Below are 16,040 nucleotides of genomic sequence, written 5' to 3'. Positions count from 1 at the left end.
CCTAATGTTGAAAGAAAAATCCAGTCCGGTTCTATGTGGGAGAAAGACACCAGAAATAAAAGGAGGCTGGCTACAAAGAAAAAATGTTTCTGTTTATTTGATTTCCAGAAACGCAAATGACAGCATGTTTCTGGAGTGACTGACAAAATGGCTGAGTGAGTGAATGGATTTTTATAAGGTTCTGGGGTTTAGAGATTGGAGATTGAGATGCTCCAGGGGATTGTGCAATGTAGTGAGACATGTGCCTTTTGCTATTCTAATGGTGATAGGTAAATCCTATTAATACTAAAGGTCATGTCCTGTCCTTAGACTTTGGGTGGGGGAATGTAAATTCTTAATGCCATCAGCTCCAGCCTTCTGTGGGAGCTATGGCTGAAGGCGTTTTGCTTATGAATAAGTGGCTTAGTCTTTCTTAATAGGTACAAAATATCCATCTCTAATGACTTAAGACTTCAGCTTGAGAGCCATAGCAGGAAGGCTGGGGCTGCTTTCTGTCTTTGTTAAGACTTTTGCCTATTTCTCCTTTGGGGAAATATAATATTCTGCCTCTTTTAATACCCCCCAAAATATTTCGGTCTCTGGGGGGGAGGGTAGGCCTTCTCACACTAACAAAATTGGAAGGTGAACTGAACTATAGGGGTGTTAGATTATAACTTTGCCTAGAGTGCCAAATGTTTAAATCTGGCCCTATTCATTCAGCTTCTATTCATTCCAAATCAATTCTGTTTGTTTATTACTGTACTACTTAAATCACTTATTTCCATGTTGTATTCAACTTATTTTTATGTTTTTCCTGACATATCCAACTCTTTTTTCCACATAAATAAATGAATTAAGGAACATTCTTCTACCCCCATATTTACAATTTTCAACATTCCACATTTTAAAATTGCATAATGGGTGGGTGGGCACTCAGATATACAAATTGAAAAAGACAACAAAAATAGAGCATATACTTCCCATGGCCCTTATATTTGCATTTGCATATTTTAAAATTGCTTGATAAAGTTCTCCATATTTAGTAAACATCCCACCAACGTATACACATTACTCTATGACTGCATTACTCTATTTACTCTGTTTAATGTCAAACACAAGTACTTTGATTTTTGATACATTAATTTTCAAATCTACTCTACTAGTTATATTATAAAGATTCTTAACATTTGCGATAGATTATTTGTGTTTTCATCCAACAAGGTATTATTTGCATATGAAAGAAGACATACATTCATATTTCCAAACAACATACCTCTAACATCATAAATACATCAAGCAATCAAGGGGATACCAAACACATCCTGGTCTTACTTCATACTCAGCGTTGAATCATTCACTAAGCACTCAGTTTATTATCACACATCCTTTACTTCCATCATAAACTGTTCTTATTGCATTCAGCAATCAAATATTATTCATGCAAAACATTTCATAATTTGCATTTATTCATTCAACATATATTTTCTCTAAAGCAACAAATGTATAATCATCTTCTTCCTTGTATTAATATAGTTCTTTCTTATTTTAGAAAGGCAAAAATCTGAGCCATACCCCATGTCTGGCATAAATCTACACTGTTTCTCCTTGAATGTACTTGTTGTTTCTTGTACCGTTTTCAGTCAGATACTTGCCAAACAACTTCCCAGGTACACCACACAAATTAATCCCCTTCTAAGTTTGCATTCAATCTTGCTTCCATTCTTAAAGGGGAATAATAACAACATTCTTTCAATTATCAAGTGCAGAGACAGCCTTAGCATGCACATGAAATAAAGTGGAGAATCCTCATGTACAAACACAACCAATATTTGACCTTTTCTCCATTAACAGTTGCAGTACACTGGCACCTCTACTTAAGAACGCCTCTACTTAAGGACTTTTCTAGATAAGAACTGGGTGTTCAAGATTTTTTTGCCTCTTCTTAAGAACCATTTTCTATTTAAGAACCTGAGCCCGGAAAAATTTCCCAGGAAATTTTAAACCGGCATGAAGGTCCGGCCTGTTTCCTGCCATTCCTCCTTTAATCCTGGCCATCTCAGGCTTTTCTGAACTGCCAGAGGAGCCTTTCGGAGGCGCTCAAGGAGGCTTTGGCAGTCCCGAGCGAACAAAGCATTTGCCTTTCTCTGGGCGCTTGGAGAAGGAATAAACCACTTTGCTGTGGTGACTCCCTCGTACTGCCTCCCACACACCCGGTGCAAAGTTGCCTCCCCGAGTGTTGGGGCACAGAAAGGCAAAAGGGGGCACTTCACCCTGGCTGAATCAACAAAGATTACATTCTTTGCAAATATCCTTCTTCTTTAGACACATTATAATTTTCCTCTAGTTATTTTCATTTGCATCAACTTGTCTCTTCCACAGGTTCTTTCACTTAATTGTTCTACCTAGAATCATTTTTAGAATTTAATTAAATCATTTTCCCTGTTCTGCAATATATTTATTATTATTATTATTATTATTATTATTATTATTATTATTATTATTAATAATAATCAGATTTATATGCCACCAGCTTATAACATATAAAAAAGACAATTTACAACAAAATCCAATTAATTAAAGTTAAGAGTTAAATCTAAAAACTAAAAACCAATTAAAATGCACACATATCCATTCAATCAACATACCCACCATACATTCATTGGCCAGGGGGCAGAATCTAATGGCCCCAAGCTTACTAGTATAAATGAGTCTTTAGACTCTTACAAAAGGCAAGGAGGGTGTGGGAAGTATGAATCTCCAGGGGGAGCTGATTTCAGAGGGCCAGGACCCCCACAGAGAAGGCTCTTCCCCTAGGTCCTGCCAAATGACATTGTCTAGTTCAGTGTTTCCCAACCTTTTTTGAGCCGCGGCACATTATTCATATTTTCAAAATTCTGGGGAACACTGAATGGGGGGTGGGGGTGGGGGCTAAAGAAAAGTTTGGACAAAAAAAATATCTCTTCCTCCATTTCACTCTATTTCTCCCTCCCTCTTTCTCTCTCTTCCTTCCTTCACTTCTTTCTCTCTCCATCCCTCTTTTTTCTTCCTCTCTTTTTTGCTCTCTTTCTTTCTTTCTTTCTCCCTCCTTCCCTCCCTCTATGTCTTTCCCTCTCCCTCCTTCCCCCCTCTCTTTCTCTCTCTCTCTTGCTTTCTTTCCCTCTCTTTCTCTTGCTTTCTTTCTCTCTCATTCTCTCTCCCCTCCTTTTTCTCTCTCTTTCTCTCTCGTTCACCACGCCGGCAACAGAGAGAAAAAGAAAGAGAGAGAGAGAGAGAGACGGAGAGAGAATGGAGGGCACCGTTGTCTTCGCCTCCGCCCGCCGGCTCTGCAGCTAACAGGCAGCAGCCATCAGCCCCCTTGCCCTCCCAGACGTCCCCAGGGCCCGGCCACGCGCCACCTCTCGTTAGCCCGGCCGACTTTTCCATGCTGCCATTTTCTCTTCATGGCGCAAAGCCACACAGTCCCAGACTCCCGGATCGCTCGCTTCTCCGGCCAGCAAGCCGGCTGCCCGGAAAAGCATTGCGCTTTTTCAATGCGCGGCACTTTCCTGGGCAGATGGCTTTCCTGACCGGAGAAGCGAGCGATCCGGGAGTCCAGGACTGTGTGGCTTTGCGCCATGAAGAGAAAACGGCTCCGGCAGCAGAGAAAAGTTGGCCATTTTCTCTTCATGGCGCAAAGCCACACAGTCCCGGACTCCCGGATTGCTCGCCCCAAGGCAGGAGGCGGCGGCGGAGGAGAGGGGGCGGATCGTGCCCCAAGGCAGAAGGCGGTGGTGGAGGAGAGGGGGCAGATCGCGCCCCAAGACAGGAGGCGGTGGCGGAGGAGAGTGGGCAGATCGCGCCCCAAGGCAGAAGGCGGCGGAGGAGGAGAGGGGGCAGATCGCACTCTAAGACAGGCGGCGGCAGCGGCGGCGGAGGAGAGAGGGTGGATCGCACCCCAAGGCAGAAGGCGGCGGTGGAGGAGAGGGGGCAGATCGCGCCCCAAGACAGGAGGCGGCGGCAGCGGAGGAGGAGAGTGGGCGGATCGAGCAGGCAATGGGGCAGGGCAGAGAAGCCAGGGGCGCGTTTGGCCGGAGGCACCGTGGGGAGGCAGGGGCGGCCGCGGCTCCCTTTACTCCTACTGCCGCACCTCCCCGCCCCTGCCTCCTTTTTCCCGCCTTCGTTCTTTGGGGCCCAGCAGGAGAGCGCCGGAAACAGCTGCATCGGGCAGTAGCTGGGGGACAGCTGCGAGTGGGAGCTCCAGGTCGGAGGCACCGACTGTCCGGCACTGGCAGCGCCCCGCCCAGCTGGAGCTTCCCTAGGAGCTTCGCGGCACACCGGTTGGGAAACGCTGCTCTAGTTGATGGGACCTGAGAAGGCCGACTCTGTGGGACCTACCCAGTCACTGGGAAGTTAGGTTGTTGGGATTTATGTCCACATCTCATTCATTTGTTAAGATCAATCTGTCTTTGGATAGCTTTTAACAGAGATTTCTTAATTTTCCTGCAATTTTCCTTTTTCTTTTCTAGATTCCTTTTCTTTTTTTCAGTCTCCCTTTTCTCAATCCCTTTAAATTTTATTTTTATTGCTTTTAAAATAATGATTAAAAACAGGGGGGAAAGTCTAAAACATAATGATGAAATTACATATACTGTCATAGGAAAAAACACATTGAAAGTATATTTATTTTTAAAAGTGGAAAAAGTACGATATATTGCTAGAATGGTATGATATATCATTCTAGCAATAAATAGTTACAATTCTATATATAGTTATCTAGTGTAATTATTATTCAAATATATATGTTTCTAAAAATGGGTCCTGCATTTCATTATATTTTGTACAAAATTTATGTCTACAGCAGTGTTTCTCAGTTTCAGCAATTTTTAGTTTTGTGAGGTTCAACTACCGTGTTTCCCCAATAGTAAGACCCCCCCGATTGTAAGACATATGGGGGGTTTCAGGGGGGTTGGCTAATATAAGCCATACCCCGAAAGTAAGACATATGTCTTACTTTCGGGGAAACACGGGGGTATTGCGGGGGGGAGCCCTGGGTCTTTCCCGCTGCACACGCTTTCTCGACGGGGAAGGAGGCTGAACCGCAGATATAACATTGGGAAGAAGGTGCAAGGAATCGCGCGAGGGGGGGATAGCGGCGGTGGTTTGGATTAAGCGATCGTAATCCCCCAAAAGGACGAACTCCAGCCTCGGAAGGTCAATGAACCGATGGCTATGAAATTAAGGCTTTTCTTTGAGAGAGAGAGAGAGAGTGGGGGATAGTCGTCGTCGGAGCGCTAAAGACCAGGGCAGAGAAAGCGCGAGCTGCATGCGGGAGAAGCGGAGGAGGAATCAGGCAAGCCGAATGGGAGCCTGTTCTGTGTGAGTCCGTTCCGGGTTTTGCTTACAGCCCCGGGCATTAGCAATAGCAGCGGCGGCAGGAGAGGCAGCCCTTTGCAATGTGGTCCGCCTGTCTCGGCACTTGCAGAGCGAGGATGTAGAGGTGGGTTTGCGGAGGAGTTGCTGGCGGGGAATGGAGCGAGGGAGGGCAGGGGAGGGATTCCCATTCGGCTTGCCTGATTCCTCCTCCGCTTCTCCCGCATGCAGCTTGCGCTTTCTCTGCCCTGGTCTTTAGCGCTCCGACGACGACTATCCCCCACTCTCTCTCTCTCTCTCAAAGAAAAGCCTTAATTTCGTAGCCATCGGTTAATCGGCCTTCCGATGCTGGAGTTCATCCTTTTGGGGGATTACGATCGCTTAATCCAAACCACCGCCGCTATCCCTTCCCTGGGTCTTCCCCGCCGCCCACGCAAAGGGGAAACCCCAATCTTCGCCTCCTCGCTGCTGCGCCGCTAAAAGGACCCTTTCAAATTTTTTTCCAATGTAAGACATACCCCCATAGTAAGACATAGGGGGGCTTTTGGGGGTTAAAAAAAAGTAAGACACTGCCTTACTATCGGGGAAACACGGTACCAAAATTCCCTAGTTAGTGTCGCGGTTTGTAAGTGATTAATATCCGTTAGAACATTAACCCCGTGGAGGCGATAGATGAAGCCTTTAGTCATTTGTTCAAAACAAGATTTCTTTTATTATAAAAGTAGAAAAATAAAACATGTCTCGAGGGACAACACAACAAATATGTCTTCACATAATAGAGGTAAAAGAAGAATGGAGTTTTAGGATGAAGAAGAAGGAAGTGATGTTAGTTTTTGGCAGGATATTACATCATAATAGGAGTATTTTAGTAAGACACACAAAGTTAACTCTTTAATTACTGAATGTCTCTGGGGCTGGCAATATTTAGCGTGACAGTTAGCATATTTGGATGAACTGCTGATTGGGGACTAGTTGGTTGGCTGTAAATGGTTGGCAGGGGAATTCTGGGAATTAAAGTCTGAAAGTTGCTGAGCTTGAGAAACATTGGTCTATAGGTAATCCATTAATAAATAGCAAACGCAATTTGAGTGAAAGGGGCCATAATATTCTTCCAATGCTGCAATATTAGTCTTTTGGCCATAATAAAGCACATAGAATCCATTCACATTATCGTGTTGCCAAAGTCCCAGTTCAATCATTTGGAAAAAAAAAATGCTTTTGTTGCTCAATTATATTTATATACAGTTAGACCTCAACTGACAACCACAATCAGCCCAAAATTTCTGTTGCTAAGTGAAGCAGTTTTTAAGTGAACGTTGACTCATTTTATGACATAACAGAGTCCAATAAGCTGTAAAAAAAATGCACTAAGAACGACAGTGGAAAATATCTACATTAGGGAAGAATATTAATAATTTGGTCTTTTTTAATGGAAGATACTTTTCGCATAATATAATGAAATAATAATGATTTATATTTATTTTAATCTAATAAAGTAGAAATGATATACTGATACACCGAAAGAAGTGAAATAAATGAATTGAGTAGGAAATATATTTTTAAAATTTCTAACAACAACCCTTCCTCCTATGTATAGATTAAGATACAATATGAATAGTGGTTTTCCTTTTCTTTTTCTTTTCTGCTCTTCTTTCTTCTTTCACTTTTTCTTTTATTCTTTTTTTAAAAAAATTCTTTCCTGGGTTTTTAAAGAGACGTAAATTTGGATATTTTCTATTATTAATAATGCACGGACAAAGAACTTGTATTCGGAGAGGAGCGGCATACAAATCTAATAAATAATAATAATAATAATAATAATAATAATAATAATAATACCAATCCATAATTTCTGTCACACACTTAGTTCCTTCATCTGTGACATCATCATGACATCACCAGCAGATCGCTACTGGCTTAGGCAAACCGGTCCGAACCGAGAGGAAACCGCATCTGCCTGGGAAGATTCCTCATCTCTTTTGCAAACTACCTTCTCACCCTAAGCCTGTCCAGTCTCAGCCCCATCCAATTTGTTCAAAGTATATTTGTGGATAAAATATTATTTGTCATTGATTGAAAAAGTGGAAATTATAAAATTTGGGGAAGAGTTGCTGCTATGGAGGAAAAGATTAATTTCTAATGTGTGCTGCAGCCCTACCCACTGGGATGCAATGAGGCATTTTGTTCAAAGCTTGTTTGCTCTATAGAACTTGGTTGGTTACAAAATGGCTGCTTACAAAATGCACTGGAAATTAAGTTCTATAGAGCAAACAATGCTCTCATAAAGTGTTCATTTATCAGAAAGTATCTTGGTGAGATGGTTCCCTATTATCCTTAGACATCCATAAAGCTTTCTACTAGGGGCTATTAGATCTGAATTGGAATAATCCCAATCAGCAGATGACAGCAAAGGGCTAGAGATTACTGTACCCCTTTGTTGGCATCTAAGGATGATCTGGATTTTTGCAGGCCAGATCTAGTAGCTCACATCATCTGAAGGAACCTACCAGAAGTCAATATATTTCCTATTTTCTCTACCTAAAAATCACAATGCAGTTTTTGAAATTAAATGAAATAGCCAAGAGAAACAAGTATTCAAGTTTTTTTTAAAAAGCTAATAAGGTCAGGGCTCAGGAAACTAGAGGGGAATGTGGTTCCAGAGGGCAGGTGTCACTAATGGAAAAGGCATATCATTTTAAGTCTTTCTAGTTGACTCTGTTTTGTAGAAGGATTTCAAGCATGTCCATTTGCTTGTGGTTTTCCTTTTCTTTTTCTTTTCTGCTCTTCTTTCTTCTTTCATTTTTTCTTTTATTCTTTAAAAAAAATTCTTTCCTTCCTGGGTTTTTAAAGAGACGTAAATTTGGATATTTTCTATTATTAAGGGCAGTTACGATAAAATGAGGGGTTTTTTTCTTAAATGAAAGTAGAAATGTGTTTTCTAAGAATGCTAGAAAGGGACTGAAGCACGAGGGCATAGTTAGGAAAAATAGCAAATAGCCAAGAGAAATTTAGATAGTTATAGCACTTTAAATATAAAGGAAAGCAAAGAACATTATCTAAAATGCGGATGATAGCACCTGGAAAGAGGGTAGTACAGGATGAATGATATCTACCAGAAATAATTGGATAAATAATTAGAAAATTTTGATTAATTTGATTAAGAATTTGGCATTTGATATTGTATTGTATTATATTTTAAGTTGAGGTATTTAAATTGGAATATCTGTAAAGTGTGAAAAACAATAAAAAAATTCCCCCCCAACCCCCCCCCCCCATTTCTCCTTTATAGTGGGAGGTCTATTGACACTCTTGGTAGAGAAGTTAAAACATTGTCTAAGCAGTATAGGAAACTCTAATTCTTCATTCCACTTGTTTCTTAGTAGCTGCAAATCAAGATGATTTATTTATAACAAATATCTATAAAAACTAATACAGGTAGTCCTCAACTAACAACAATTCATTTAGTGACTGTTCAAATTTACAATTGAATATGGAAAATGGCACTGGAAAGAAAGGATTTATGATCATTTTTCACACTTACAGCCATTGATGCATCCCCATGATCACATGATCAAAATTCTGACACTTGGAAACTGGCTCCTATTTATGACAATTGCAGTGTCCTGGGGTCATGTGATTTCTCTTTGCAACTTTCTGACAAGCGAACTCAATTGGTAGCCAAATTCACTTTATAACCATGTCATTAACTCAACTCAACTCAATGACTCACTTAACAACTATGGCAAGAAAAATTATAAAATGGGGCAAAACTCACTTTAATGTTTCACTTAACAACAGAAATTTTGAGTTCAGTTGTGGGTGTAAATTGAAGAGTATTTGTAGCAAGGTTTTGTTTTAGTTTTGTTTTAGTTTTAAGATATTTAATAAGTTGTTCTAGAATCTCAGGTCTCTCAGAAGCTGAGAATGCTGCTGGCCCATTTATTAACAAGTATAGCTGTAAATATTGCATTATATCTGATAGAAGATACCCAATTACTTCTTAACACAGAATAAATTTAAAAAATCATCTTCAATTCAGACAACCCTAGGCTGATTCTTAACATATCCTCCCAGATGGTTTGTCCTGCATTCATATCCTCTCATTACCTTTGCATTCTTAATTATTTTATTTTTTTCAAGATTTCATCATAAACAGTCAAAAGAAACACACCTTTAGAATGGTATTCATTACTTAGCAAATGAATGTACTTATGTTTACATAATGTACAGTATTCTAAAGGAACAGACATTTTTTCCAAAGCAAATCCTCTACTATCACCATTCCCCTTTTCAAAGGGGTTGGGAGGACCTCCCTAAATAGCCTCTTGTCTTGCTCCTCATCACTCATTCCACTGAACAAAATCACATTTGCATTCATTTAAAATGTTGCACAATTTCTCACCATTTACTGGTGTGTGATTGTATTCGGAGAGGAGCGGCATACAAATCTAAATAATAATAATAATAATAATAATAATAATAATAATAATAATAATGATGCTACCAATCCATAATTTCTGTCACACACTCTAGTTCCTTCATTTGTAATTAAATCTGAATCTCTACTCTTTATGTGCATTTATCAGTTCTATAAGAATAACACTACCTTTATTCACATGCATATACCCTTCTTCTTTCTCCTTGTTTCAGAAAGTACATTTATTTTTCTTTCTTTCTTTTAATTTCTTCCTTATTACTCTTTACCATTACTTTTCTTGTATTCTAAGTTGCAACTTTCCATATGGAAAATGTGAAGATCACCAGCCCTTAAATATTGAACCATGCTGCCCATTGAGGCTTTGGTCAGTAGAAACTTTACAATAAGTTTTGTAATGAGATAGAGAAGATATAGATTAGGTACTCAATCTTAGTTCACCTGTATTGCATGAAGCATTTCCTGCTAATGGTAATTTCAATATTGATAGGCTGGGCATATTGTAACCAATATGCCACAGTGCAAACAAGAGCAAGGTTCATTGCATGTATGCCAATGTTATTGTCAGGATATTAAATCTAGAATCCACCTTGTAAGTCAACATATCAAGGCACTATGGTATATGCACTACAGTAACTGTAGGCTGATAGACACCCAGGAGGAAGTATGGATAAATTTCTATTACTATTTTAGGGGTGGGAGTGAGATTTTTTTTCACAACTTGTTTCTTGATTACAATATGGGTGAGGCCAAGTCATTCATGTGCCTTCACCCATTTTTTCAAAGGAGACTGTGGATTTTAAACGTGAAATGTCTATTTAATTTCCATGTATTTCTCACCTCAAAATGGCAGACAACTGTTGTTTTGATAATTATAATAATTAAAAAGACTCTAAGGTTCATAAAAAAGAAAATGCTGCAGAATACTTACTGTTGGAGTGACTGCTAATAAAACATTCAAAGTAATTATGAAACTAAGATAGAAGAAAAAGTTACATGTATATATTATCTCAGCTATATATTTTGCTGAAATGCCAATTTTTTTCAAGTCCTTATGCTTTTTACCCACTCATTAAAATCTGCCAGTGCCAAAAAATTAAATAAGGAAATAAGTACTGTAAATTTAAAGATTTTCAGTTAAGTGCCAATTATATAGTTAATCATCACTCATCAAGGATTGCAAAAATAATATATTTAATACATATTATAATCTTAACTGGGTATATAAGGCTTACATTGCTCAATTTTTTTATTCCCATATGATTGCAAATTTATGGAACTGGAGAATTTAAAGTAATCTCATTTTGGAAGGCTGTCACATATGCTTATATAGCAATGCATTTTTAAAACAATGGTTGATCAAAGAAACAGCAGTGGACTGATGGGGCTATAATAACAAACTATTTTCACATATCCTTCTAAACTAAATACTCACCAAAAAAAGGTCATTGCTGAAAATCTTTAATAAATTTCTATCTAATGTAAAACTTGCTGCTGAGGCAACCAGATATATTTTCAATGGACATATGATTTGTTTCTCTGACATACAATTTATGAATATATTAATTTACATAAATGTCATTTTAATACCAGCTTCATAGCAAGTGTCTTGTCTTGCTCTGCCAAATTCTTTTTTCATTTAATCAGAAACAAAAATTTTATTCCTTCTTGCAAAATTTTTCACTGTTCTTTTGATTTATTTGTACTTACCTTGCTGAAATTGTGTTGCAAGGACCAATTAATTATTGCTTGTAAAGTCACAGAGATTCTTGGACAAATGTATTATGAATGAAGAGCATAAGGTACTGTTATGGTTATGATTCCTCCCTTGAAATCATACTACATAATGAAACTTTTGTCACCAAGACTCGTCCAACTTGTTTTTATTTATCCCATTGGTGGCTTCTTTTTTTAACCTAATACAGCTCATAAAGAATCTAGTTCTTGCAGTGATGCCACACTACCTACTGTGAACACAGCCCAGCACAGAAGCAGCTGCTCAGCTACAACTGGCACTAACAGGTAAGTGTTCTTCTCTTTTTTTAAGAAGGCAAGACAAGAAGCTGCCACAGCAGCAGTGGGCATTGTAACATTTGGCTTCTATGGCACACTTCCTAGATGTGGCAGGCTATCTTCTCCAGCTGGGTTTAGCATTCTGGACAGAGTTTTTACCAAAAGACAGGGTCCCCCCCCCCAATAGAACTACTTTTCCACTTGTTGATTCTGGAAGGCAGCTGGAAGGGCAAAGAAGCACTATTGCCCCAAGCAGCTTTTTCAACCTCCCTCGAAAGGAGATTATTACTGGTTTATCTTAGGCTGCGCTTGATCATAAGTATGGAAAAGTGACCACAAAATAAGAACTTAATGCCTCATCTTTTCTCCACAGATTTTCAGATTGGGGTTGAGAGCAACAGAAAAAAACCCAATAAAGTTTAAATTCTTATTCTGCTTGGAAATCTGAAATCTAAATTAAGTGCAAACAAGCTTAGGAAAAAATTGCCTTTTGTTAAATAGAAGACATATAATCCTCTGCAGAGATTTTTTGTTTAAGTCAGCTTCTTCCTTTTTATATTTTAATAGTACAGACATTGTTGTACAGGGTGAATTTGGCCCTGAACACACTCATCATTTTTCATTTGTAAGCTTGTTGCATTTTCCCATTTCATTCCTTTTCTCATAACTGAAAATCAATTAAGGAGTTAGTTAATAAACTATTAATTAATTGTTACTATTGTGTTTTATTGGTGCTTCTTGAATCTGTTCTTTCTTTTCTCCGAAAAGATGAAATAGTTGTTTGTGATCATTTTCATCTTGAGATGAGACTATAAAAGAGTTTTTTATTTGGGAAATTTGCAGGTGGCTTTCAGTAAAATGTCCTGGGAAACTTTACAAAAAAGTAGGCTACTTGTCTATAAGCCTTTGAAGACTATTTGTGTTACATGATATCCAGAAGATGTTCCACACTTGCTGCTATTGTGCTGACACTATTGAACAGTGATTACATTGTATTTGTTTCTATTATGTTGCAAAGTCTGAAGATGAGTTTCTGTAAACTCTGAAAAGAAGAGTTTTCAATGTTTTATGCCAAGAAATCTGGATGATGGGTGTTGAAAACAGTAAAGTTGATACCGACTTTGAGCTAATGCAACAAGGGCAGTTAGTTAGCAATTGCTCTTCTATCAAGGGAGGTGGTTTACTACAGGAACAACCCATTTTAAAGTTTAAATACTTTGTTTCTCAGCACAACACACACACACCTTCCTTTTTTCCCAAAAGGTGTCCCCATGAGTTCAATTTCTTTTGAATTGGGAGACTTGCCCTTTGAAAAACCTATTCTGAAGGATTTCTGATCTTTGAGATAGGGAAGGAAGGAGTGAGTGGAGAGAGACGGGGTTCCCACCAAATAACCTGTCTTGATTTTCTTTGCTACAAGAAGAAAACCCTGACTGCTTTTCAATATTATATTGCCTTACCTACCTTGAAGATTTTGTTGCTTTTCTTACCTAAATAGTTGACACTTAGCAGAGGAGGCATACTCCCCAAAAATATGAATTGAGCTAGGACATAAAGTAAAGTAAATTTGCATTTAATTAAACTTAAAACTATCATTTCATCATTTCCTGGATGGTGGTGGATAGCAGAGGATCCCTCATTTAAGCCATAATTTACCTGGAGACTTTTCCATTTCCCCTTTGGAGAAAACCCCCAGATTTTTTTCATCAGACTGCAAATGTTAAAAAAGCAGAAATACATTTCACCAGTTCTGTTTGCTTCAGTACATAGAATCTCCTTACAGTACATAGGCTTCTTTTGCGAACTAATATCTTGACCAGGATTGCCCTCTGTTTTGTGCTAGTCTGGGTGTCCTACTTGATTTACATGAAATATCCTCAGAATTAGGATTGTTGAATCCCACCCAGCCAAAAAAGTGCACACATTTACCATTTGTCAAAATGTCTTAGCCTTTCTTCCAGCAATTCATAAATTTTGAATGAGGGTGCCTACCCTTCTGTATGTTAGCCTGTTGGTTGGCTTTAATTCCTGTTTACCACTTGAATGTGGAAATGAACAGATGCTACTTCTGCATCAGCTGTCTGAGTCAATTTTTCCGAGAAAATACCTTAGCCTGAGTTTCTGCTATAGAGAAATATTATTTTCAAAATAGTGCTGAAATAGAACTCGCAAACTTGTTGGATGATGTGCTCAAGATAATATTTTAAAACCATTATTTTAAAGTGTTCATTGCTTCTTTTAAAAATCAATATTTATATTAAGAAAATTTAAAAAGCTATTAGAAATAGATGTATTAAAATGAATTGAACAAGTATTTTAATGAAGAGTTTGGGTTTCTTTTAATGTGAATTAATAAAGCAGAGAGAACGTATTACTAAGAGGTCCCTAATTTTTATTTTGGCATTTGTATTTATTTATTATTTATTTATTTATTCATTCATTCATTCATTCATTCATTCATTCATTCATTTATTTGATTTTTATGCCGCCCTTCTCCTTAGACTCAGGGCAGCTTACAACATGTTAGCAATAGCACTTTTTAACAGAGCCAGCAGATTGCCCCCACAATCCAGGTCCTCTTTATTCAGTTGCAGTCTTGTTTTTCTGCTTCTGTAAATTAAATAAATAGCAGAATGAAACCTAGAAACAGAACAGATGAATTAAAAGGGAGAATGAACAACTATAATATTTATGTGAATTGAACAAAATCACAATTTAGTGTCTATGTAAAAAACTAGTTTCATATTACTTTGTAGTATCAGATTGATAAACAGTTAAATTAAGGCTCAATATAAACAGATAGTTCTTTTGCTCCCCCCCCCCAATTCTTTATTTGTAAAATTTAATTTGTCAATTCCAGTAGTTGCCAGCCAACTGAATGTCAAGCCCATCTGAAAAATTACCTCGAACCAAAGCTCTTTATGCAGTCCAATTGCCATTTTACAGCTCATGTGGCAAATGTATTTTGTGGCAAATGTATTGTGAGTGGCTCACTTGTATTAATGATATTCTATCCATGATATCTATTAATGATATTCTATTGAATGAGAGCTGGTTCAATGTAGTATTTAAGACATCAAACTGAAAACTGGAACACCATGACTTCTAATCCAGCTTTAGGCATGAAGCCAAATGGATAAGCTTACACTAAACATTTTCTTCCATTCCTAAGAAGAAGACAATGGCAAATCATTCATGAAATCCTGGAGAAAATGGATACACAGACACACACACCCACCCACACCCACACCCTGCTGGGACTTATCTAGGTACAGTAGTTCCAAAAATCAAAAACAATTGAATGATTTAAAAAAAAAACATTTTGACTCATATATTATTAGCATGGCGCTCGAAATACCATTGTCCTGAACAATTTCAGTTTCTTGGGTCAAAATATAATTTCTGTTCTTGGCTTGAATTATTTTGAAAAAAGAACAACACAGTACCCGAAGAGTTAAAAATCAGGAATTTTTAATATGGCCAAAGGCAACCAAAATAGCAATGCTTATTGCCTGTTGGTATGAGGTATTTTGTTGCAAGCAGAGGAGTGGAGGACTCTTCTTGTGAAATATCTTTGGACTTGCTCAATTGTATTAATGTCTGTTATGCATTGTGAGTTCCAGACAGATGAGCTGTATTCAAGGATTGGTCTAGCAAAAGTTTTGTATGCCCTAGTTTGCAGTTCAATATTGCTGGGGAAGAAGCTGCACAAGATTAGGTTAACAACTCTTAATGCCTTTTTGGCAATGCTGTTACAGTGAGCTCCAACACTTAGATTGTTTAAGATGAGTATTCCAAGATTCTTGACAGACTGAACGTTGTCCACCAGTTTATATCCATTTAGTTTGTATTTAGTGTTCTGATTTTTTTTGTCAATATATAAAACAGACCAGTTGTTGCATGAAATTCAGAGTTCCCAATTTTTGGACCATTCTGACATATAGTAGGGTACCAATATTGTCAATGGTGTTAAATAGTTTTACATCATCAGCAAAGAGAATGCAATCTATTTTATCTATCTTATCACCTTATATAATCTTATCTAGGTTAAAATTCATGGTTTTATAACATTGTCAGCAAACTATAGATGGGTGGTTCAAATTCACTAATTGTGCTTGATGTTGAGAAAAGCTAATGGAGCAGATTCATTACTTTTTTCTGATAAGCTTTGAATGTTTAAAATTCTGGTTTGTTCCTTGAGAGCACAGCTATATCCATTATCTATTGCTTATTTGGATACATACTGTGTATTATTTTAATTGTA

At 38.0% G+C, this 16,040-nt stretch overlaps 2 protein-coding genes across 13 annotated transcripts in view; one reads left to right on the top strand and one right to left on the bottom strand.

The window, feature by feature from the left end:
* Window positions 1-11,797, bottom strand: part of YTHDC1 (YTH N6-methyladenosine RNA binding protein C1) — a 149,346-nt gene extending 137,549 nt beyond the window's left edge. For 2 of the 4 annotated variants that reach the window (XM_070726965.1, XM_070726968.1), the window contains exons 1-2: window positions 11,474-11,797; window positions 10,695-10,737 (exon numbers count right to left, since the gene is read on the bottom strand). The gene's annotated coding sequence lies outside the window, so the exon portion shown is untranslated. The remainder of the gene's footprint in view (window positions 1-10,694; window positions 10,738-11,473) is intronic. The other 2 variants (XM_070726964.1, XM_070726967.1) reach the window with 1 other exon arrangement.
* LOC139153266 (transmembrane protease serine 11E-like) overlaps window positions 10,377-16,040 on the top strand; it is a 90,550-nt gene continuing 84,886 nt past the window's right edge. For 8 of the 9 annotated variants that reach the window (XM_070726995.1, XM_070726993.1, XM_070726987.1 and 5 more), the window contains exons 1-2: window positions 10,377-10,427; window positions 11,689-11,785. The gene's annotated coding sequence lies outside the window, so the exon portion shown is untranslated. Of the gene's footprint in view, window positions 10,428-11,687; window positions 11,786-16,040 lie in introns of those variants that run through there. The other variant, XM_070726988.1, reaches the window with a different exon arrangement.

This window comes from Erythrolamprus reginae, chromosome Z, assembly GCF_031021105.1.
Source record: "Erythrolamprus reginae isolate rEryReg1 chromosome Z, rEryReg1.hap1, whole genome shotgun sequence".
NCBI lineage: Eukaryota > Metazoa > Chordata > Lepidosauria > Squamata > Dipsadidae > Erythrolamprus > Erythrolamprus reginae.
The sequence above is the reverse complement of the archived record's forward strand: the minus strand, read 5'-3'. Positions and strand labels throughout refer to the sequence as shown.